The sequence below is a fragment of the Periplaneta americana genome, chromosome 11, assembly GCF_040183065.1.
Source record: "Periplaneta americana isolate PAMFEO1 chromosome 11, P.americana_PAMFEO1_priV1, whole genome shotgun sequence".
Taxonomy (NCBI): domain Eukaryota; kingdom Metazoa; phylum Arthropoda; class Insecta; order Blattodea; family Blattidae; genus Periplaneta; species Periplaneta americana.
Genome location: NC_091127.1, coordinates 77512890 through 77537713, shown reverse-complemented (window position 1 = coordinate 77537713; position 24824 = coordinate 77512890).

The window sequence follows — 24824 nt, the reverse complement described above, 5'->3', positions numbered from 1 at the left end:
GAGAAAAATTCTCTCCGGCACCGGGATTCGAACCCGGGTTTTCAGCTCTACGTGCTGACGCTCTATCCGCTAAGCGACAGCGGATTCTAATTCCGATGCCGGATTGAATCCTCTCAGTTTAAGCTCCACCTCTTTGTTTCCCTTTAGTGGTCACCCCTCATGCACTGTGTCACAGATGTGTGACAGTGGCACAATGTCCAACACACTAATGTGCAGAGGTGCACTCATTACAAGTGGCTAAGTGGCCGGGATCCGACGGACTGAGCGCCGTCTTAAATCACTAAGTGATTGGCTTAGCGTATAGAGCGTCAGCACGTAGAGCTGAAAACCCGGGTTCGAATCCCGGTGCCGGAGAGAATTTTTCTCCGCTCCACCGATCATTCATATTTATAAAGAAGTTACATCTTCGTAGCTTCTTTCAAACAGAAATAGATAATTAAAAAAAAAAAGATATACATTTTATGTGAATCACTCTGTAGCAAGTACAGAAGACAAAATGAAAAAAAAAATGATTAAATTACTTATAATTATATTAATACAATTTTAAACTATTCATTGAAAAATCTAAGATATATTTCAAAAGAATTTGGTTTAGCTATAAATATCTTCACATGTCTTCGTCTTGATTGACAGGACGAACAAAGCAGAAATACAAATATGAAATGAGCAAATGAGGACGAATACAGTAACCCAATGAAATGAACAGTATTCTAAGCTATATAGTGGATGGTCTTCGAAATAAAAGAGAGTATTGTCATATCATTACAAAAACAACCAGACTTTACTGCAGTATAATACGTTCAATAACACTCTTGTGCATGCAGGGATTTTTAGTCATTTGAAATGTTAGCATTCTTATATGTTTGACATGTTATCGAACTGACAGCTGGCTAGCGGCGGATGCATTCACTCCACACAAAACTGAACGGTAACACCGCTATTTCGTATTACACAGAAACCTTTTGAGGGCTGGGATGCACCGTCGCAGATGAGGTCGGTTTTACGGCAGGAGAAGCTATAAAGGGTGCATCTCATGTTATCCCCCTACACTCAGGATAGCTTCATTGCTTCTCTCGCAACCGCATATTTCCTTGCTGGTAGACGGGTCGTGAACACACGCCCCCTTAGTGTTGAATTATTTATGAGCACGATTTCATTGGCTAAAGAGTTTGTCGTTACGAAATTGGTCACTTTCAACTGACTCTCTCTAAGTTTATTTATCAGAAGTGACTGTCCGAAAGAAATATTGACGTTCTTTAAAAATAATATCTATACTTTGTAATGATTTTGCATCTTAATCGCAGATGTTACATCGGTGTATGTCCAAAGTGTAACATTAGATCTTGATTGTCACAGAAATCCAAAATGGAAAATATGTGATGATATTTTGCTTAAATTAATTAGTTATAGCGATTTGTTTGCTATATACTGTCTAATGTTCTTTCACGTCAGTTACCATGTTTAAATCCACGTAAATCAAAATTGAATCGGTCATTTGTAAAACCACATGAGTCACATAAAATAAGTTTCGAAAAAAGAATAGACAAAAAACTATCTATTGTTAATGGATTTTATGTTAGTTCTGTGAAATTTTTACAGGATGACCATACTTAAGTATGTCTGATTACAAAAACACTGTATCTTAATTATCTCATTTCATATCATCTTAAAATATTTTTTTAAGTCCTTGGACTCGTATTGTTTTAATATGTACCAATATTAAAAACTCCAGTATCCTGTTACACTATGTAGTTAATTGTGTGTTACAGTGTGAAATACATTATTATACAGTTTTGAATGAATTTATATTGTCATTTTTACTTCAGATTCAAAATGGTTCACATCATCACAAATTAAATAGAAAATATCATAGTCGATTTAAAAAAAAGGTTATTTCTAAGTAATTTATTTTCAAAACAGTGTGTCACATGTTTAATAGAAATGTATGAGTACGCACACATCTTTAGTTAACAATAAGTAAATAACATAAATTACATATTATCCCTTCAAAAAGACGGCGCGGCGTTTCATGCTTTGAGATCTCTCTTCGAGAACGTTTCCTCTTTATGTCATACACTTCTACACCTCCTTGAAGGTACAAATTTTGCTCATTTTTGCTTTCAAATGACGCAGTTTGTTAAAATGTCTATTCTATCTGGTACAGATATTTTCATAGAACACTGTTGCTTACACCTAAAGGCAACAAAAACGACAATATTAATGTCTATGCCATGTTTCTGACCATAACCCTATTTAATTTTACATAAATGCTTCTCGTTGACTGGACTAACAACGAGATCATTGTGACAATGCAACATATTCCCATCAAAACTTCATTCCGATAACATAAAATAAACAATCGTACTGTACTTACATGCTTGGACCTCCTTGCTTCCTTGCAGCTTTATTCTTCCCTCTGTGATTAGTATGTGGGAGACCACTCCCTTTACAATGTTTTATCCTCTCTTTCATACACATCTCTGTTAATGACACCTTTTTGCGTGTTTTTACTTCTATAGAACTCTTGGAACTACACTCATTGTCCAACATCTTGATAAAGAAGTACATGGTAGCAAATGCATTTTGTGTACATCATGGCGTTAAGCGTTAAAACTACATAAGTCCGGGACTAATGTGGTTTTGAAAGGAACTCAATATTTTAAGATTTTATAGACTGGTTAGTAATAATCGGCCTCATGTTCTTTTCGACTGGAAATGATGCGTCTACCCGTAGTGCTTGCTATAAGTTAGTACCATTAACTCATTTTCGTAAAAATTAGGACTCATGTGGTTGTCTTACAAATGACCGATTCAATTACACTCAATAATAAGAGGGGATTTTGTTCGAGTGTCTCTGGATACACCCTAGTCAATTTGAGATCATTACAGTATTCATCATTATTAAATTATCATCGCCTAATGAGAAGTTTCCAGGACCAAGCATCCCAGATCCCAGGTACTGACCACCTAGCTGCTTAAATACGTATTAAGTGAGACGAAACTTTGATGTTCCCAGTCTGATGACTTTCTTCATTGTGATTCAAATGATAAGGTAATTATCAGCATTACCATTTGCTCTCAGCCTTCTGTACTCCAGCAGTAGCGAGCATAACTATAAATTATGTGGACTCAATTTCTGGGCTGATTCCCTCATTTATGTATCTTCCATCGTAATTGAATCGCTTCATAAAGAAAGGGCATCAGTCACATTTTTTTCGAAATTGAGTTAACATTGAATTTCCAATCTTGAATGTTCAACACATCATTTTATCAAGAAAAGAAACCAGTCCAATATTTCTTTCATCGTGATATTGTGTTTGGAATGTGAGCGTTTTGTAAAGGAAGAGGCATCGGTCCGGACAGTTTTTCTTCATTCCCCACAACTTAGCTAAACTGGACTGATGTCCTTTCTTTATGAAGCGATTCGTATGGAGTCTTAGCGTTATCTTGTCTTTACTCTATTTTGTCTTAAAATATGTTACGCTGTAGGTGATAATCATGTGTTCGTTTTATAATACCGAAAAAAGTGAGAGTGAACTGGGATGAAAGACCAATCATCGTCGTCATCGTCGTCGTCGTTATCGTCATAATCGAATTTCAGATAAAAAATAATCCTCAGTTTTCTTATAAGTATAAATAAAGTTTCGGATGATGAGTGAGTGAATATTTATTTATTAACTACAAACGAGTTTTCTGGATGGTAGTTACAGAAAAATAACGAAATATAAAGACAAGTCATAGGCCTACTCGTAAAATAAATAATGAAATACAGAATAGGAATAACCTATAAACAAAACAAGTCGACGACAGGAAATAGGCTAATACAAGGTAGGCCAGTCAAATGGAAAGATTTGATGGGCGTATACTGTTCATATGGAGAGGGTGAGAATGAATATAACCGTCTCTTCTCTACCTACTTACTTTACAATTTAGGACTCCTTAGGCTGTGACGTCACTATCTCCGCGTTCCCTAGTGACCAAGTAGTTTGTCTCTACCATGTTTTGTAAAATGGTGCTCATTGTTACTGTAAACTGCAATTAATTGATATCAATGGTCATGAGAAACCTGTCTATGCCCAAAAGGTTTTTGAGAATGAGGCCGGAAATGCAGTGACTGTTAATTCAGTGCGATATGTTGAAATGATACAGACCTTTTTTACACAACTCGCCCATTTTCCAGTGAATGAAAACGTACTGTTTCAACAGGACGGAACAACAAGCCACACCGCAAGAATTTCGATGGATGCTGTAAATGCTTTGTTCCCGGGTCGCGTCATTTCTCGGAAAGGGGACATCGCTTGGCCGCCTAGGCCACCTGATTTAACGGTGTATGATTTATTCCTATGGGGACACCTCAAAACGAAGGTGTTTGGGGGCAATCCACCCAGAACAATTCCAGCTCTAAAACAACTATACGAGAAGAGGTCGCTGCGATACCTGTCAATATGCTGAGAGGGGTTATGCAACGGTTCGTGACCAGACTCGAAGAATGTGTGCGTTTCAATGGAGGTCACTTGGCTGACGTAATTTTTAAGAATTTTTTTCCTCTTGCATACCCAATGGTTATTCTTGTACAGGGACATCATTTTATTTTTACTAACATTTTTAATGTTAACCTGTCTATACCTTTAGGGAACCGGAAACACCGCTTGCTCCCCCCTCCAAGACTGGAGTTCGATGATACTGGCGTAAAACACAAATCACTCTACTATGTATAGGATGGAAGAAAAGTAGTTCATCCATTTACGTAAACTAGGAAATATCGCGATTTTGAGTTTGATAATTTTCATTAGGTTTTTCTTTAATCAAAGTACAGTATTGTATTAAGAATAAGTGTTTTTACTCACGAAGTGAGTTATCCATGCGAACGTATTCATTATGCAGTGTATATTATACTGTCTAAAGCACATTAGCGTACAATATAGAGAAAGAAGTTAAATTGAAAAATAATCATAATATGAATATTTAAACACAATTTTGAAAATGGTGGCCGTTCATTTCGATACAGGCTTCAGTTCTTTTGTGCATATTATCGCACTATAGACTATTGCATCTAATTCCAATTACCAGTTTCGTCCTTCGTACTAGTAACTCATGTTGAAATAATTCTGTACCTACTCTACGTACTGTGAATTCAATCTTCACTTCTGCCCGACCCGAAAATATAAAATTATTCAGACATGCTATCTACTGTCCGTCCAAGTGGTTATGTCGCAGGATTGTAGAAAGGGAGGAAATCACGTGACAGTTAATTACTTAACGAGGCCCTTTTATGTAAGTTAAATTAAACAGCTGTATAATATTACGTAAACGTCCAATTCCTAAGAGAAATTAATGTTTTCAGAAAAGAGCTAAGACAGCCCAGCTTTTACAGAGGGGCGAGCAGAAGCAGGTGGGGGAAATCGGGATGCGACGTAAGCAAACGGACAGTACCTGTGCGAAAATATGATTCAATATTGAAAGCTCTTTCGTCACTGGAAAACGCGAACATATTTCTGGAACGTACTATACTCAGTAACTCAGTACTGCTTACTATCTGCGGTCTTGGTTCTGTGTGGAGTTGGAACTTCCTTAGTAGAAGGGGTGGGAGTGAAGTACATTCAAAAACTCAGGTACAATAAAAATTGAATTAAAAATAAAATTATGTCCCTGTACTTGTCATTTCTACTCATTAAATTGATCTAATATTAACTTTTCATTCTTTTTCTCGGCCTCGAAATCTTTCCGTTTGACTGGCCCACCTTGTATAACGAACAAGAGAATATACAATCAAAAAGTCCTTAAAAAGATGAATGTTTATACTACTGTGTACTCTCTTCACTAGTAACATCTTAGCCGCCACGTAGCTCGGTCGGTTAAGGCGCTTGACTGCCGATCCGGAGTTGCGCTCGGGCGCGGGTTCGATTCCCGCTTGGGCTAATTACCTGGTTGAGTTTTTTCCGAGGTTTTCCCCAACCGTAAGGCAAATTTCAGGTAATCTATGACGAATCCTCGGCCTCAAATCGCGAAATATCATCTCGCTATCACCAATGTCATCGACGCTAAATGTCCTCGTAGTTGATACAGCGTCGTTAAATAACGAAGTAAAAAAAAAGAACATCTTAAGTATCCCTGCAAATTATGTAATCATTACACATTAACTGCACTTATTACTCGGTTACTAAAACTTACTGAACTGGTTCTGTGGCTTACTGGAAGTTCACTACAAAAACACTGCACACTCATATAACTCACTGCACTCAACACTACTAAGCAGTAAGCATTCACTATAACTCATTTTCATCGTAAGTCTATTTCATTACTCTTACACTATAACTCGCTGAACTGGCTTGTAGATCAATGCACTTTCACTATAACACACTGCATACATACACACTCACTCACTGCACTTCCTTTAACGCACTGCGCACTCGCTATAACACACTCATATTCACTATAAATCTAAAAAAAATAGCGAGAACATTATATTACCTTCTATTAGTGAAGTCTTTAAGCCTATAAAAATATTGTGGCTATGTATAAAGACTTAGTAAGTCCGCAGGTGAGCATTTCAGTCCCTGATATTGCGGGTACAATGTCCGTTTTGTGTTTTCATTCCCTCAATTTTGTCAATGGTCGTTTCTTGAAGGTTATTTCCCAGCTGCAACCTATTTTTAATATTTCTCCAGTCAGGCTCATCTCTGTACCTTTTGAACATTACGCATAATCGAACTCGTGTTCTGTCCATGAGTATGTCCCATTTCAGTTTTGAATTAATGCGACCAAGCTTAAAAGTTCGTTTCTGTATCTTATGTAATGTTTTAATAGACTCTAATCTGTAAGGATCCTAACATGCGGCACCACATTTCATTCCTGGATAAACTAGTGACTTTCTGCAATTTCTTTATATTTATCAGAGCCTTTTCTTAGCACCTTCATCACAAAGTATAACGGTTTCAACGCTCTTCCAGCGGTAACAGTGACGTGTTCCGCCCAGCCGAGATCACAGCTGAAAATGAAATTATTTGTTGCAGTTGTTACTTCTGGAATAGTTTCTTCCAGTAAATCGACTAACTGCATCTAAAGTCTGGATTTTAAGTTCCTATAACATTATACATTGTGTCCACACTTAAAGTATACAGAAATAACAGCTTATATCGCAACTTGGATAAGGTTTATTAAATAAATTTCTTCTGCATTGTATAGAGTAACTGAAAAAGTTCTTATTTCCACTAGTACACTTCAACATGAGCACCATTTATAGCTCGACAGGTACCAAAACTATACTCAACCTCTCGCCAGGTGTTCACCAACATATCAGGTGTTATAAACTCAACTGCTTGAATGATACGTTGTCTCAAATCAATCAAATTATGAACTTTTCTGCTGTACACAATAGTTAAATCCGGGATCTAGGCGGCCAGGAAGTTGACCCACCTATATCAAACTAATGTCTTGGAAAGGTTGCATCCAAAAAGGTTTTAACATTTCGATGGAAGTGTGGTGGAGCACCATGCTGCTGAAATCTTAAACCTGGCGGAAATTACGGGATAGCAAAGTTCTCCAGCATATCAAGGTATGTGACTCCCGTCACTATAGGCTCCACAAAAAAGAATAGGCCAATTACTCCATTTTTGTGCATTCCCAACCAGACATTGACTTTTGGCGAGTCCCTTTTAGGTTCAATTATTCTATAGGAATTCTAACACCCCACATGCGGCAATTATGACGATTAATCGTCCTGCAAACGTAAAAGGTTGCTTCATCACTCAATAGCGGCAAATCGACCTGGGATTTTCATTGATACGCCTTATCATCTCATCACAGAAATCAGCTCTCTTGCGACAATCATCTGGTTTGAGTTACTGTACCATCCACATCTCTATTGACAAGGAACTAGACTTATAAACGCAAATTTTCATTCATGCAACAATAATCTTGAAACGAAACATTTCACACGACAATGGTCATGCAACAAGAAGCTTGAAACAAAACAGTGCATATTATAATAATGACCATAGAAAAAGTATGAAACGAAATCTTGGAGAGTTTTTCTATTGATTGAGCTTTATCTTAAGGAATTATAATATATGCTTGTGAAATTATAAGTTATTATTTCTGTATGCTCTTGGTGTGGACACGGTGTATAATAGATTTAGTAAAAATAATCACGTTTAGCCGGCTTATTGTAATCTGATATTTGATTTTACTTGTTATGATGTTGGAACCGCTTACAATAACACAAACGTTACAAGACAAGCATGACACTCCTATTTTCACCGCTCAGGTTGATACAGAGCGTCGTCAAGTCGGATAATTCTTTGTAACATCCGTGATACGATACAGTGAAACGCGACCGGAACGGCGCCGACGTTTAGATGTGTCGTTTCCTTTCTGTCTGTCTGATTTTCTCAACATCCACAAACACACCTTCCGTTCCTTGTCTTTCTTCACTAGTTAAAAGACTTATATCGGCCATTTATATTTATTTACATTACTGTTTTATTTTCTGTAATACTAGCTAAGGTTATAGGACTTTGATACGACACTTTCTGCTCTACTAAGGTAAATAATAATAATAATAATAATAATAATAATAATAATAGTTTATTTTATTTTATCTTTCTGGCAGAGTTAAGGCCTTAAGGCAGCGGTGACCAAAACTCGAGCTGCAGTGATTACATGCGACAGAAAGCCTATGAAGTAAGAAGACGGAGAGAAGGTACTTGGCATGAAAACTACAATCATTGGTAGTTCCTGTACTAACATTTTGATCAATCCCGCGGATAAAAATCTCAAACTTTTCTGTAGCAGTATTGTCACTGCTGTCATCAAGAGCCAGTGAATAATATACGATTTTTCGTGCGTCTTTTTTTAACCTTCCTCTTGAATATAATCAGGAATTTTCTAAATTTTTCTCTCAATACATGGTCGAGAAATTCGTAGTTTTTTAAATTAAAAACTTCTTATGGACAAGTTATTTAATCTATTTTAATCATTAGTCTTTTGAGAAATTCTGTTTATTAAAAAGCCTTTAAGCACGAGATATTTCAAACCTCATTAGGTAGCTGAATTCCTTACATTTATTTATCTCATCTTTCTCTTCTTGGCTATGATTTAAGGCATGTCAACTCCTGGCGTTTAACAGTTCGTTGGCACATAATATTGAATCAGTTTTTCTACAATATTATTATTAAATGAATAACTAATAAATAGTTACTGTCATCTAAAGATTAAAAAGATTAAAATTGAGATAAAACCTAATAATTTTATTCTTTTAGGGAGAAGGTCTAAACATAATAATATTCATGCACGTACAGAAGAATTATAGAAACACATACTTAGTGGTCACTAATAATAATAATAATAATAATAATAATAATAATAATAATAATAATAATAATAATAATAATAATAATACACTATTTAGCGTGGCAATTAATGTTTCTATATACTCCTAATTGAACCGTGGAGCAAAGTAAACATATTACATTTTGTCCTACAGAACAACAAAAAAAGTTCTCATTCTTATTGCTTGTAGAGACAGAGTTTGTAGAGTGACATGATACCGCCACTGCTTGCCTTCTGTACGTGAATGAAACATATAGCGATGTACAGGAAACTCCTCGTACCCGTTTGAATGTCTGTGATTACACGATGTAATCACGACACCCACTTTGGTAACCTCAGAAGTGAAGGTAGGATAAATAAATAAATGACTACGGACGGCTTTAATATTAAACTCCATAAAATTAATCAAATTATTTCTTTTGTATTAATTTCATCATCAATTTCCATATTAGGTATTAGTTTAAGTACATTAATCGTTAAGATATCTTTAAACTTTGAAAGGCTTTAGATTAATTTTAAACCAATATCCTTCAGAGATACAGACAAATTTAAATTTCTTAGAATATCGTGAATTGATATGCAGAAAGATCCATTTACAATTTGAGAGTGGGAAATTGTGAATATTTACGACTAAACGTAGGCATGTATTTTTAAAATAAGTTTTACAGAGATTTTACGAATCCGCTATGTATATTCTCTGCCGAAAACTGTATCAAAGCATTGAGTTAGAATACCAGACATCATTGTACGGTCATGTGCCGTTTCGCAGTAAAAGTTACTGAGCTTCTCAATTGGATCACATTGAATTTATTTTTTAATACAAGATGCAAATACTGAAAAATCATTCATGTACTTCAAATGGTGAAGGACGTGGATTATCTTCCTAAATGAGTCTTGTTAATATGATACATCTTCCGTTTCACTGTAATTTTAACTCCTTCCCGGTCGTATTTTCGAATCCAGCATTCCGAAGATCCTTATTTTCGAATGAAATTATTTCCATACGGTATTCAATCCGAATACTGTATTTCCGGCGCCTTCATACCAAATACCCCATATCCGAAAAGCCGTATTTCCATCTTTTCCGAATGCTTATTTCCAATACTAATACAGTACCATACGGCGGGCCGCAAAAAATTAGCCCTGCCCCACTCCGCTGCGTGTGATAGCGTTCATTGTTGGGCTCTCTTTAGTCTGCGACATACCCGAAAGTGCAGTAATACAGTAGTTGTGCATTAGACCTGTATAACCATTTGTTCGTTGTTTCTGTGTGGGACTACTTTTTCGTGGCACATTGCTAGGCAGTGCGTTCCAGTAGTGTGGTACCCTACAAGAATGGTTACCGCCAGCTGGATTGCTTGAGAACTTACGGTCAATTTACACTATAGACTACTGTATACATTTCTCAAATTGTGTATGAATTATACATTATATAGGTACATATACCATTGTTATTTACTATATATACACATCTATTTATATTGCAAAAAGTTCTAAAATAGTTATGTACGAATTACAAATTAAATATGGCAATTGTTATACTTTCGAGTCTTAAAAGAAATAGCTGTAACACATTTAGAAAATATTGATTTGGAAAAATGGCACTTCAATTTTAGATTTTCGGAAGTATGATTTGATAAACCATCGAAAATAAGACCTCATCGCTTGTTCACACAGAAATAACGTTCTTCTGAAAATACGGGTCTTTGAAATGCTCGATTCGGAAATAAGCCAGAGAACCCATTTTGTTACGTACATAATTTGTCTAAGATATTAAAACAGTCTTCCACTAGTTGAGTATTGTACTATACCTTCAAAAGTTGTCTCAGTTTACTTAACATAAGTAATGTTGTACTGTTATTAACTGCACTAATGCTAACCTTTTCCTAACGCTCACTTTAAGGACGACTTAATGCTGGTACACAATAAACCGAGATCGAGAACCAGAACAAGAACGAAAGCGAAGAACGTCAACGTGAAGATTTTTTATTTACAATAAACCGAAAACAGAAACGGCTGTGCATATCGATATGTATGTCAATAACTATATGTAAAGTCGATATTAGGCATTGTGATGTTATTTCTGTATACTAGACAAATGGTATTCTCTCTTGACCACAAGCCAGCCAGCATAAGCACAGGTTAACCAAGTTCGAAATTTAAGGCACGGAATATTTAAGAATTCAATTCACGCAGTAGTCGGTTACATAATATGGATACCGTACACTTCATATGTTGAAAGTGATTCTGCTGAATTTATGGGTTAGTTACAATCAAGGAATGAAAAAGAAATTATGTCACGGCCTCCTTGCTACAAAATATGCGGTAGCTTTTTGATAACAAGAGAATTAATCTAGTAGGCTGTAATCGGAAACGAGAACGGCAAAGTTAAAATTTGGCCAACTCTCCCGTTTCCGTTCCCGGACTCCGGCAAGCTTCTCGTTAATTCTAAATGCTAACATTTAAGTAATTATTTTAACAATTTTTCCCTTCTCGTTGTCGTTTCTGCCACGATTTATTGCGGACCATCTTTATTTTTTGAGCATATCACTCGCGACTCCAAACTTGTATGATACAAAGAGCTAAAAATATTCTGCAGTATAAAACACAGAATGTCCCAAAAGTCGCTCAACGTACGAGTCTGTATCTTTGGGAAAGACACGACATTGAATTTTGCAAGAGGCTCAAAAGTTCATTGTTCTATTGGTTATTATGCCAGCTTTCTTTCATAACAGTTCTCTAAGCAAGAGACATACGTCAAGAGCAGGATGTTAATGTAAGTTCTGATGGATGTCACATCGGAATTTTTCTTCTCCAAGATAGATTGCCTTCACCACGACTGGGAGTTCTGTCTACCTTTCCACATAACTCTGTAGACGGGATTCTTACCAGGTACTACTCACGGACCCAGTGAGACCTGGGGCTCACAAGCGCAGGGGGCGACATCCCTGGGATGAGCTGACTCCAAGAGAGTCTCATTCTATTAACTAGTGAGTTCTCACAAGAAGGATTGAATGTAATGCCCATATAAACAGAATGATTCTAATCGTCGTATAAGACAGAACTCCAAGAGAAGAGAGGTGTTGGTCGTCCAAGGAAAATGTGGAAAGACAATGGCATAGTAGGTTGAACAAGTTATTATCGTAGGTTTTAAAGAAAGAAGAAGAAGCTCAAGAGTTCTCTGGGCCGTTCTGGAAATTTTACAACGAAAAAAATTCCAACATCACCTAGGATTGGATCAGTCCGTTGTCCATCTGAGTTAACAGGCCGCCTAGCTGTTAAATGAATATATAACATAAAATATAGAAATAAATATAATGATATAATATATACCAGTTATATAATATATAGGGTGACCAGATTTACATCAATAAAAGAGAGGACACAAAGCTTCAAAAAGGAAGGCCATTGTTCGAAAAAAGAGAACAGACAATATGCATTTAGATTTAGGCCTATTATACTTAAATTACGTTAATACCTATTTTATTACAAAATATTTACAGTACAGATTTAGGCTTATATCATACTTAAAAGTATATTAATATATATATATTATTATTACAAAATAATTATGACAATACTTAATAATAATGATTTTTACAGTTAGCTACATATGAAAGCAACGACCATAACAAGAAGGAGCGAAGAAAGTCATGATCGTTGGTAAAGAGTATATGGCTGCCATCTACAGGCAAATTACTTGAAAAAGGCGTAAAATCAGATAATTTCAAAACATCAGGCCTACAAGTTATGAAAAGGAGGACATTTCTTGATTTTTTTTAAATCCGCCCGGACCCCGAACAAAGGCCTAAAAAGGAGGACATGTCCGGACAAAAGAGGAAGTCTGGTCACCCTAAATATATACACAATGTATGTGTTACAGGGCTTCCAGGACACTCTGTTTTATAGACTTGCGAGAGTAATTAGAGAGTTTAAGCCGTTCGGAAAGACGTAATCCTGTTTGCTCATACAGAAGGTTAGCTGAAAGTTTAAAATCTTTTTCGTATACTTTATATCTTTACAAGATAATACAGCTATATGCAAAAGTAAAACAGCAGTCTAAGGGAAGATAATTCTCTTCATCTGAGATGGAATTCATTAGATTTACTGACATTTCTACAAAAACTTTAAAGGGTATGTAGGTAAATAAATTTTATGTCCGGATTTGTTCGAGACTCCAGTTGTCTCTAATTTGATATCGAACGCGCTCTCCTTCAATTGCGAAAAAGGTCTTCCACTTGTCATACAAACAGACTGGTTTCTTCTTTCACTATTTTATTACGCTGTAAAACTGGAGAGAATTTACGAAAAATGATCAAAGAATCCTATTTTCAATAACGACTTTGTATCGCGAATGCGGTATTGGATTTCAGTGCGAGATATTGCAGAGCTGTCGGATATCGATATTTGATTCTCATTCGTTTAAAAATGATGATGAATTGTTCATAGTAGCAAAAAAACGAGATCTTATCGGCTGTAATAAAATTCCAGATTTTATCCGTGCAGCTGGTGACGTATCGCATAGAGTTTAATGAAGGAATCCTCATTGTAAACGTAGAATTCAAAGAAGGCTTTGTGTGCTGTCGACAAGTGGACAGGGATTTTGAAAGTAGACGGTTGTAGTATAATTAAACTTGTCATTTAATCAGCTATGGGATTCAGCTTCCACGGTGATAGTGTTCAGAGAAGAGTTTTGCGTATTCTGGAATGTTATGGGATTTGTGTCTTCAACATATCGAAACTACTTACTGTTCTTGTTTTATATACCCTGTCATCAGAGTAATATCACAGTCTCGTGTATACAGTCACGAACGTAAGGAATATGCATCCATAGATAGTTGCTAACCACTAGGATCGCTACTATTGTCTCATCACTGACAATGCGAAATAGTACCGGCACAGTCTATTGTTCCTAGTACCCTCAACAACTCAACCTTCGTGACTGTATATATAGACTGTGGTAATATTGTATCTATTACAATCAATAATAAAATTCTCTGTACAACAACTTTCTGGAGACTTGACGAATGATATCATTAGTTAGTGGTGCATTGAGGGGTTATGATAATGAAGATAATGAATAATACTTACTTACTGGTTTTTAAGGAACCCGGAGTTTCATTGCCGCCCTCACATAAGCCCGCAATTGGTCCCTATCGTGAGCAAGATTAATCCAGTCTCTATCATCGTATCCCACCTCCCTCAAATCCATTTTAATATTATCTTCCCATCTACGTCTAGACCTCCCCAAAGGTTTTTTCCCTCCGGCCTCCCAACTAACATACTATATGCATTTCTGGATGAGCCCATCTCCTTGCTTTAGCCAACAGTGAATTGGAAACGCATCTGACAGAAACTGACCAACACTGACTCTGCTGTACGTTTCACTGAGACACATTTTAATTAATCGAATTAGTTTCTTGGGAATACCAAATTCAATAAGAATATCATATAAAACTTCTCTCTTAACCGAGTCATATGCCTTTTTGAAATCTATGAATAACTGATGCACTGTACCTTTATACTCCCATTTTTTCTCCATTACCTGTCGAATAAAAAATATTTGATCAATATTTGATCTATTACGCCTAAAACCACACTGATGATCCCCAATAATTTCATCTACATATGGAGTTAATCTTCTCAAAAGAATATTGGACAGAATTTTATAGGACGTCAACAAAAGTGATATTCCTCGAAAGTTACTACAGTTAGTCTTATCCCCCTTCTTAAAGATAGGTACGATTATGGACTCCTTTCATTGTTCTGGTACAATTTCCTTTTCCCAAATAGCGAGTACAAGCTTATAAGTTTCGTTAGATAATGCGCTTCCACACTTTTGTAATAATTCTGCTGGAATTTGATCGAAGATAATGAATAATACAAGATATAATTCAAAGAGACGAGGAGGAGGCAAGACCTGTTCTGTGACCTTATCATGTGCCGTGGCTATATCACCAAAGGGTATGGAAGGAGAAGATAGGTTTTAATCTGGGATTAACGTTCGTGTCGGTATATTCGTATAGCATTAACCATCATGAAACAAAATCTTTTTTTGATAGCTCATTCTTTCCCCTTTCGCACAGCCCACATGTCTCGTCTCCTTGCCGGTAGATCTTTTTGAGGTATTACTGACTTGTTCATAAAAGGCAAGGTGTGTCCGAGAGCAGTTAGGACACTATATTTACCCAATAATGAAAGGTGTACCTCTGATTGAGGTTCTGGCTGATATGTACAGATACGGAATTAAAATTTGGAGCGAGTCTTGATGGGAGTCACCAGTATGTTGGTAACCATTGAGGGGTGCTCTGCAATAACAAGGTATGTACACATACTTCGATATAATCCCCACCATTATAAATACAAAGCAAATGCACTTATCTTGCTGTTCCATCACATAGGTGACGAGTATGAATGTCTTACTGCTTATGCACAGCTTATAATATGATTACGCCGCAGTTTCGTTATGTAGACAGTAGAGGGCTCTAGTGTCGGTTTTTCAAAGTGATAAAATCAATGTGAAAAAAAGTTTTGGAAACAACGCTGAAATAATATTCATAACGTGATGCCTGCTTCAAGTGCTCCAGTTACTTCAGTTGATGTAGAACAATATTTCTTTGCGTTGAAAACTGTTCCATCGGATAAAATGTTGAGTTTAACAGCAGAAATTTTAAAAATATACCATGGAGTAATGTTCAAACAATAACAAGGCGTACTGCATGAATGTCATATAAATTAAGTACGGCAATAAAATGTACCGTGCCTTTTTTTTTTTACTTCATGCTTTTCTCAGCTTTTTATAGCCTTTTTTGCCTGTCTGTTCTAAGTATAAATGCCTAAACATCAGAGCTGTAGACTGATCATCATTTTAATTCAACAAACAAAAATATATACTTTCAACAGAATGTATTTATATAATAATACAGAACATACAGCTGGATTCACGAGGATTTACCGTCACATACAGAGTTTATTTTCGAAGACATTCTGAGCACAAAATGTCATATAAACATGTGTCCTAATCTCAATATTTTTAAAGTTACACTAATTTGAAGTTTTTTGTAAAGTATCTTTTTCTTTAGTTTTAAGGGTGAAAGAATATTACAAATTGGAAAGTGAACTATTCAGAAGTATCATTTCTTTAATTGGCTAGTGTTCTGAAGCTTAAAATGTATTGTCGTTCCTTTGTACAGATTTTGTTTTTCAATTTTTAACTAAAAATGACATCATTCTTACGAACTTATTACAAAAATTGTTGCATATCAGTCGACTATAGAAACTTGATTTTTTACAGTTTAATTATGCATCTTAAAGCACAGTATTTAAGAATGTACAAGAGTGGCGTGATTTGTAACAATTTTTACGATAAATGCGTAAGAAAATATATTTTTGTAGTTAAAAATCGAAAAAGAAATCTGTACGAAGCAACTATGAAATTCACAACACTTTTTTAGCTTCAGAATACTAGCTAATTAAAGTAATGATACTCTTGAATTGTTCATTCTTCATTTGTAATATCATTTTACGCTTAAAACTAAAGAATAATGTATTTTACAAACAACTTCAAATTGTTTAACTTTGAAAATATTGAGATTAGGACAAATGTTTGTGACATTTTTCGCTCAGAAAGTCTTCAGAAATAAGCTCCGTAAGGGACGGTAAATCCTCGAGAATTACTCTGTATAATATAGAATAATACATCAGACTACAGCTTATAATTACAATACAAATAGAAATAAAATAATACATTAATATAAAAGAAAGAGGATAAATAATATTAATAAAATTTGAGGACCGAATGAACAGCGCTCGTGTTCGGTCAGTTTGTTACAATGTTCTGCTTCGATTGCAGTGTATTGGTGTATAAACACATTTCTTTGTGTCGAGTAAGAGCTAATATAGGGGAGAGTTGGGTAGTATCGGACATCGGGTAATATCGGACAGTGAGTTTCTTTCACCTACCACCAGATGATATAACGTGAATGACATGGTTACGTTTCTGTGATGTCGCATACAGAAACGTAACCATGTCATTCAGGTACTACCATCTGGTGGTAGATGAAAAAACGCACTGTCCGATATTATTCGATGTCCGATATTACCCAACTCTCCCCTAAACAGTAAATGAAACTACTTCTCATCAAATGTCTGAAACGACTGCAAAAGTTTTAAAGTCTCACTTCTGCCTCCGTAATTCAAACTCGCACTTCACTATCTTCTTCCCACTATCCCGCGATTTCCTCTTACTCCATTATAATAGCGGATGTATTTATAAACGTGTGAAATATTTCTGTCTGTAAGTGATCACATCGCATGATCTGTTTGCTGCTACCACGGGGATTGTGTGGTTGCGTGGATATGAGATTCGTGCGTCCGTTTTCACAGCATCTTTATGCCAATGGAAGAGCGCAGCGTTGCTAAGCAACATGCAGATTGTCTAAACATTTTAGTTGTGAGCAACTAGACTTGAACTTCACCTGTCAAACACAGCAATCGGATGTTGTACATTTGGCAACTCTGTTACGGACGAACGTGCGTGCTTTTTTAAAAGAATCGATACTTGAAGGGGTTGGATTCTTCCAACTCACTTGCGACTGGTCACAAAGCCAATTCAAATGGATTTAAATAAGCGCTCGACGCTATTTATGGAAATATTTGTATAACGATATATGAGCTCCATACGTATAACGCGTGGCTTTTTATTTTAGTCTGAAGTAAGTGGTGCAAGTTAGTTGGACGGTTACAACCTCGGCTTTGGTGGCGGAGACCGACGGATACAAGTGGAATTTGTGACAAGTCTCTCGAGATACCTTTCGTTTCATCTTCTGTTGTTTCACCATTCCTATTTAATTCAAATCATAATCGCAGAACTCTTGATTTGACTGGCAATATGAAAGGAGAATCCAAGATACGAGATACACATTAAAATAAGTTAGCATTAATAAAAGTGGTTTCTTAAGGAGACACTCCACTAAAAATGAAAACTTTTTTTCCTAATAATTTTTTTTTCAACCAAATTTTGACAGCATGTTTACTATGTAAAGGACTAACAACATTCAAACTTTGAACTCCCAAATGGTTTTGGCTTCCGATTTTTATTTTTTCCTATTATTTTTAGAAATATTTTCAAACCCAAGTTTGCCGCCCTTACATAAGGCCGCCATCTGTCCCTATCCTGTGCAAAATTAATCCAGTCTCTATCACCATATGCCACCTCCCTCTAATCCATTTTAATATTATCCTCCCATCTACGTCTCGGCCTCCCCAAAGATCTTTTTCCTTCCGGCCTCCCTACTAACACTCTATATGCATTTCTGGATTCACCCATACGTGCTACATGTCCTGGCCATCTCAAACGTCTGGATTTAATGTTCCTAATTATGTCAGGTGAAGAATACAATGCATGCAGTTCTGTGTTGTGTAACTTTTTCCATTCTCCTGTAACTTCATCCCTTTTAGCCCTAAATATTTTCCTAAGCACCTTATTCTCAAAAACCCTTAATCTCTGTTTCTCTCTCAAATTGAGAGTCCAAGTTTCACAACCATATAGAACAACCAGTAATATAACTGTTTTATAAATTCTAACTTTTAGCTTTTTGACAACAGACTAGATGACAAAAGCTTCTCAACCGAATAAAACACGCATTTCCCATACTTATTCTGCGTTTAATTTCCTCTCGAGTATCATTTATATTTGTTACTGTTGCTCCAAGATATTTACATTTTTCCACCTCTTCGAAAGATAAAGCTCCAATTCTTATATTTCCATTTTATAGAATATTTTGGTCAAGAGGCATAATCATCTTCTTCGTCTTCGCGGGGTTTACTTCCAAACCTATAGCTTTACTTGCTTCAAGTAAAATTGCTGTGTTTTCCCTAATCGTTTGTGGATTTTTCTCCTAACATATTAACGCCATCCGCATAAACAAGAAGCTGATGTAACTGGTTTAATTCCAAACCTTCTGTGTTATACTTCAGAATATTTTTTTAAATCTAAAAATGTTATTTTTCTTATAATTCATAAAAAAATATTAATAAAGTAAACTAGCAACATTTCTCACAAAATAAATGCATAGAAGCATGTAGCTACCTAATAAATACTTACAATAAAAACTTCATCCATATTGATTAATATTTGGCAAAAAGAAGTTGGTATTGAATAAAAAAAATAAACTTACGGAAAAATGGATTTGAAAGTAAAATGAATATCTATGAAAAATTTAAATTCTCCTCCGCTACATTAATCTAGTAAATTCAGGGAGCCAACTTTAGAACAAAAAAAACTAGATTTGTAATCAGAAATTTGTAAAAAAGAGTTCTTTGATGAAAATATAATTTTAACAGCACTTTAAATGCCACGCCCCCTTACGGCCTTAATAAAAAAACTATTTTTAATCAGAATTGAATTAAATCCATTTGGGTTATGAAAATGTACATTCTAAAGAAGTGAAATAGCCAATAAAAATGTTTTGGAAAATTTTAATGATTTTCAGCTGAATGTCCCCCTTAAATATTGGCAGGAGGATAGCACAATCATATACAAGGGAAGAAAGTAACACAGATTTCCTAATATATATTTTACTAGTAGCACATGACGGCATTATGCCGTGAAATATCCATTCAATTTTAGAACATTGCAATTATTGCATTTTCTAATTTCAGATATCAATACTTCAAAAATTGTCAGTAATTTTAATACAGCCAATATATAGTGACCTTTAATGGACTGGTTATTATGAAGTAATCTCTAAGCGAGAATTTCTTTTAACGAAATCTGTATGTGCACTAATTTATTTTACCTTCGATGATGTCACTGTATGATATTTCCAAGAAGTCCTTTGCATACGATGTCCAAAGTGTGTAATATGTTGCCAAATTGCTGGCAACATTGACTGAAGTGGCCATTCAAGATACATACATATCTAGTTATGTAAAATGGTATCTCGTAAAACTATGGTAGGTCATGCTACTCCTTCCTCTCCTGCTGTTGGCCCTTAAACCATTCACAATAACGTTTAAATACTCAAACAATGAAGAAGATAAAGTACTCCATTGAAAAACGTGTGTTCGTTCCTTCGAAACCAAGAACAGCTCAGTACGATATTCGAAGGACAGCAATATAAAATACACGAATCCCAGTCACAGCCATTGCAAGTGGTTGTGCGGTGCACCATATATGGCTTACAAGGATTACATAGCTTTTTTTCGAGTTAGGGTTGATTTAATGCACTTAAGAAGATATTCATAGAATTTGTGTAGCAAAATGATAACTTCAAACTAACGCATTGATATTTTCATCAAGATGGGAACATCTAAAGAGTAAGCGAAAACAATATCCTGTTATTTTGCAACCGTATCATTTCTGCTGGTCTGTACCCACCACATTCGCTCGATCTTACCAGCCTATCCATATCTTCTTGTGCGGGTGTCTTAAATATGGGGTTTTCCATGACAGACTCTGAACCGTGGAACAGCTGGAGGACAACTCGAGGGAAATCAGGAACATTTATTGTGTTATATTGACAGGCGTAAAAAAGAAAACATGAAGCATCACGTCAAATTGTGTCTAAAGGGGAACGCCTAACATTTCCAACTTATGATTTAAGGTGCACGTGTTCAATATGAACAAAGATGAGTTTCTTTTGAATTTCACTGTTTTACCTACATTTGTTTGTGAATTGTAGGCAAGACATTTGGTTCGGTTCTATAAGAATCACTCCGTCCGTTAATGACGCACTTTCAGGGAGCTTCCACATCACGATGATGGCAAAAATCATATGCAGAATGTATGTTTTATCCCCGTTGTTTCCAAAACTGGGTGTTTGTAAAGAGCTGACAGGGGTCACGAGATGATTGACTAGGTGTAGTGCATCTATATGTATAATATTGCTGAATAAATCCATCTCAAAAAAAATCAACAAAAAACTCTTTATTACAGTACATGTACAGTACAATTTAGTCCTGACAGTCGCCGGAGATATGCGCCTAGGTCAGGCGAGTCCATTTAGTTACGCCAAGGGGTGTTTGGGTTAGTCACTCGCTTTCCTTCCGATCGATCGGATGCCATGCGTGCGGTAGAGCGGTATGTTTCTAGTACAATTAAGCTGTACTGCATTCCTTTACCGACCGCTCGCCCTTATCTCTATTCCGGAGCTCTCCCCACTACTGCTATTACTTCCCCTCTTTCGCTGAGCTGAGCTGTCAGGACTAAATAATCGGTCCGTACCTACTTACTGTGTGTTGAGAAACATAATCAACATTAAACACAAAAATGAAAAATGTTTCAGTAGTTATACACTAAAATAATAATAATAATAATAATAATAATAATAATAATAATAATAATAATAATAATAAATATATATTAATGCGACAAATGTGCCTGATTCAATCATCGTGGTCCACCAATCTGGCTGGGACATTTTTTATGGTTTCCCTCAGTCTCACAAAAGTAAATACCGGATTGGAGATTTACGTGCCAGGATTAATCACCATCTCAGTCAAGAATTTCATAACCATTAATTAAAATCTGTAATCAGTTATATGAACACAAGTCATTCACAATAGAGAGTTGCATAACCGCTTACAAAAGATAGAAAAGACATATTACTACTGAACTCCTCGCGCTATAGACAGTAAGCGAAATTCGTGCGTCTCGCGGAGTGGTCCAATGTTCAGTTTAACGAATGTCCGAGTCTCACTCCGGTGGACGGCTCAGGATCATGAAAGAGACATAACATTGAGCCATTCAGGAGTTCCAAGAATCGTTGCAAGGACGCGATTATCATCGTGTACCTTTCAATTTATATTTCCTCCTCTCTCTTCATTGATTGAAGCATGCGTTTAAATACTGTATGATTTGGGAGTGCTTTTATTTATGTTAATATCTTTTTATCTCCCTAAAAACGATTTATTACAGAAATAATAATACATCCACTTAGAATAATTAAGACATAGGCTATATTAACAACTACTCTTTCAGAAGTAGCCTATGTGTTTTGAGTTTAAAGTATGAACGTTACAATAGTAAGAATGTACATATTTCCTCTTATATTTTGTAAGTAATTGCAATTTATTTTATTCTTGTATTTGTGTACATGTCATAGTTCATCTACAGTATGTATTACACTTATTTCCTTTGTTGTTACCGGTGTCCATTAGTTGATTAATGTATTAATTATGAAGATAAATGTACCAAAGTGTCCAATCAATTATAACCCTATTTCAAGCTAGCTAACTTATGGCTTTTAAGGAAGCCGGAGGTTCATTGCCGCCTCCACATAAGCCCGCCATAGGTCCCTATCCTGTACAAGATTAATCCAGTCTCTATCATCATATCTCACTTCCCTCAAATCCATTTTAATATTATCCTCCCATCTACGTCTCTGCTTCCTCAAAGGCCATTTTCCCTCCGGCCTACCAACTAACACTCTATGTGCACATCTGGATTCGCCCATACGTGCTACATGCCCTGCCCATCTCAAACGTCAGGTGAAGAATAAAATGCGTGCAGTTTAGCGTTGTGTAACTTTCTCCATTCTCCTGTAACTTTATCCCTCTTAGCCGCAGATATTTTCCTAAAAATTTCAAGCTAACACTTGTTTAATTGGGAAAAGTAAATTTCCTTCAATTGTTACTCCATTTGTGTAGTTACAAAATGTCATCAGAGTTCCTGTATGATGAAATGCGCTTGGTATTCTGTCCTCTACATCTGGTGGTTCTGTGTAGCCAGGCGCAACCGCTTCACGGCCGGATATTCGAACGAATGTCCAACCTCGCCGGTTGATCTACAACCGGTCGAATGTAAGCCGGTTCTAAGCGCTGTTCTGCAGCACTCTGATTCACAACAGAAACAGGAACTCAATAATAGTGAAAACGGCCTACTGCTATACCCACAGATCCTAAACACGCGATATGACTATAGATGTTAAAGCGTGTATAATTAAACTTTAAATATGTGCCTGATTTTTCAGAAAATAGCTTCCAAATATGGACTGTGTATTTGATATACATATAGTGATATCACTTTCAAGTTTAATGAGATTTGTCGTCTTTGTTTTGATGGCGATCATAGACGAGAAGCTTATTTTTGCATAGATATGAGATTGCAAATGTTATAAGAAATTAAGAGATTTTTTTTTCAGAGTTCGGGGTATTCATGCATTCTTTTGAACCATAACTGGTTTACACTGCGAAAAAGCCAAGTTTCAACATTCTATCAGTAGGTACGTAGATGTTTAAATTAATTTTTCCTTCAAATAGCACATTTCACTTGTTCTTATATTTACTCGGAATTTCACCCTGTTGAAAACAGCTGTATAAAAATGAATTTCTTATCGATCTGTGACTGTCATATTGTTTTGAGTGTCTTCCGGAGAATACTCAAAAACCTGTTTAAAATTGTACAAACTTTATTTATTTATTTCTTTACTTAATCTAACAGGATTAAGGCCATAAGGCTTTCTCTTCCATCCTACCTGATAGCACATATAAATACAAAAAAGAAATACAAACACTGATGAAAATAATACAAACTAGAGAGGGTCAACAGGGTCAAAAGAACACTATAGAGCTTCATCGAGCTACTACAAGGAAAGAAAAAAGAAAAGAAAGAAAAAGAGCGATAGCAATGATGATAGTGATAACTAATAATAATAATAATAATAATAATAATAATAATAATAATAATAACACTGATAATAATAATAATCATAATAATAATCATAATCATAATAAATGCATTACATACTAATTGTCAATTTTACAATAGGATAGTTACAATATTTATTATATATCACGGGTTAAGCCGAAGTTGCGCAACCTGACAGGTGTTCAACAAGCAATTCCATGAACTAGAATATGATATTTTAATTTAAATTTGAGTTTTGATATTGTCTGACAGTCTCTGACATGGTCAGGGAGAGAATTACAGAGGCGTGGAATCGCTGTGCAGAAAGATGGGAATGTTCTGTGCAAAGGAATAAAGAGAAGGTAGATGTTCCGAGTTCGAGATAGTGAAAGGTAAACAAAATGAGATGCTAGGTAAGAGGGTGTGGGGGTGTGGATGGTTTTAAATAGTAATAAGAGGGAGTTTAAAAATCTTCTTTCTTTAAGTGTATTCCAAGACAACAATTCTAGTGACGGTGTTACATGATTGAATTTTCTAATGTTGCATGTCCGCAAAAACAAACTCGGTATTTATCGTATCATATGTAGCTAAATTTTCCACGAGTTCTTTAGTACGCTGGAATGAATCACATTTATTTTTGTTAAGTGGTTTTATCATAAAATAAGTTTCCTTATAAATACTTTGATTTTATTCCCGGCTGTTACGTTAACATCTTGGCCTTGCGAACTGCTATTAAAAATGTTTAAGTTTTCGAAAATATCAGCAGAGTAGGCTACTATAAATGATGTTGATGTAATATTTCGTGTCACTGTTGCACTATATTCTTCTATTTTGGCCATTTTTGGGTGGTATTCACAAATTTTGA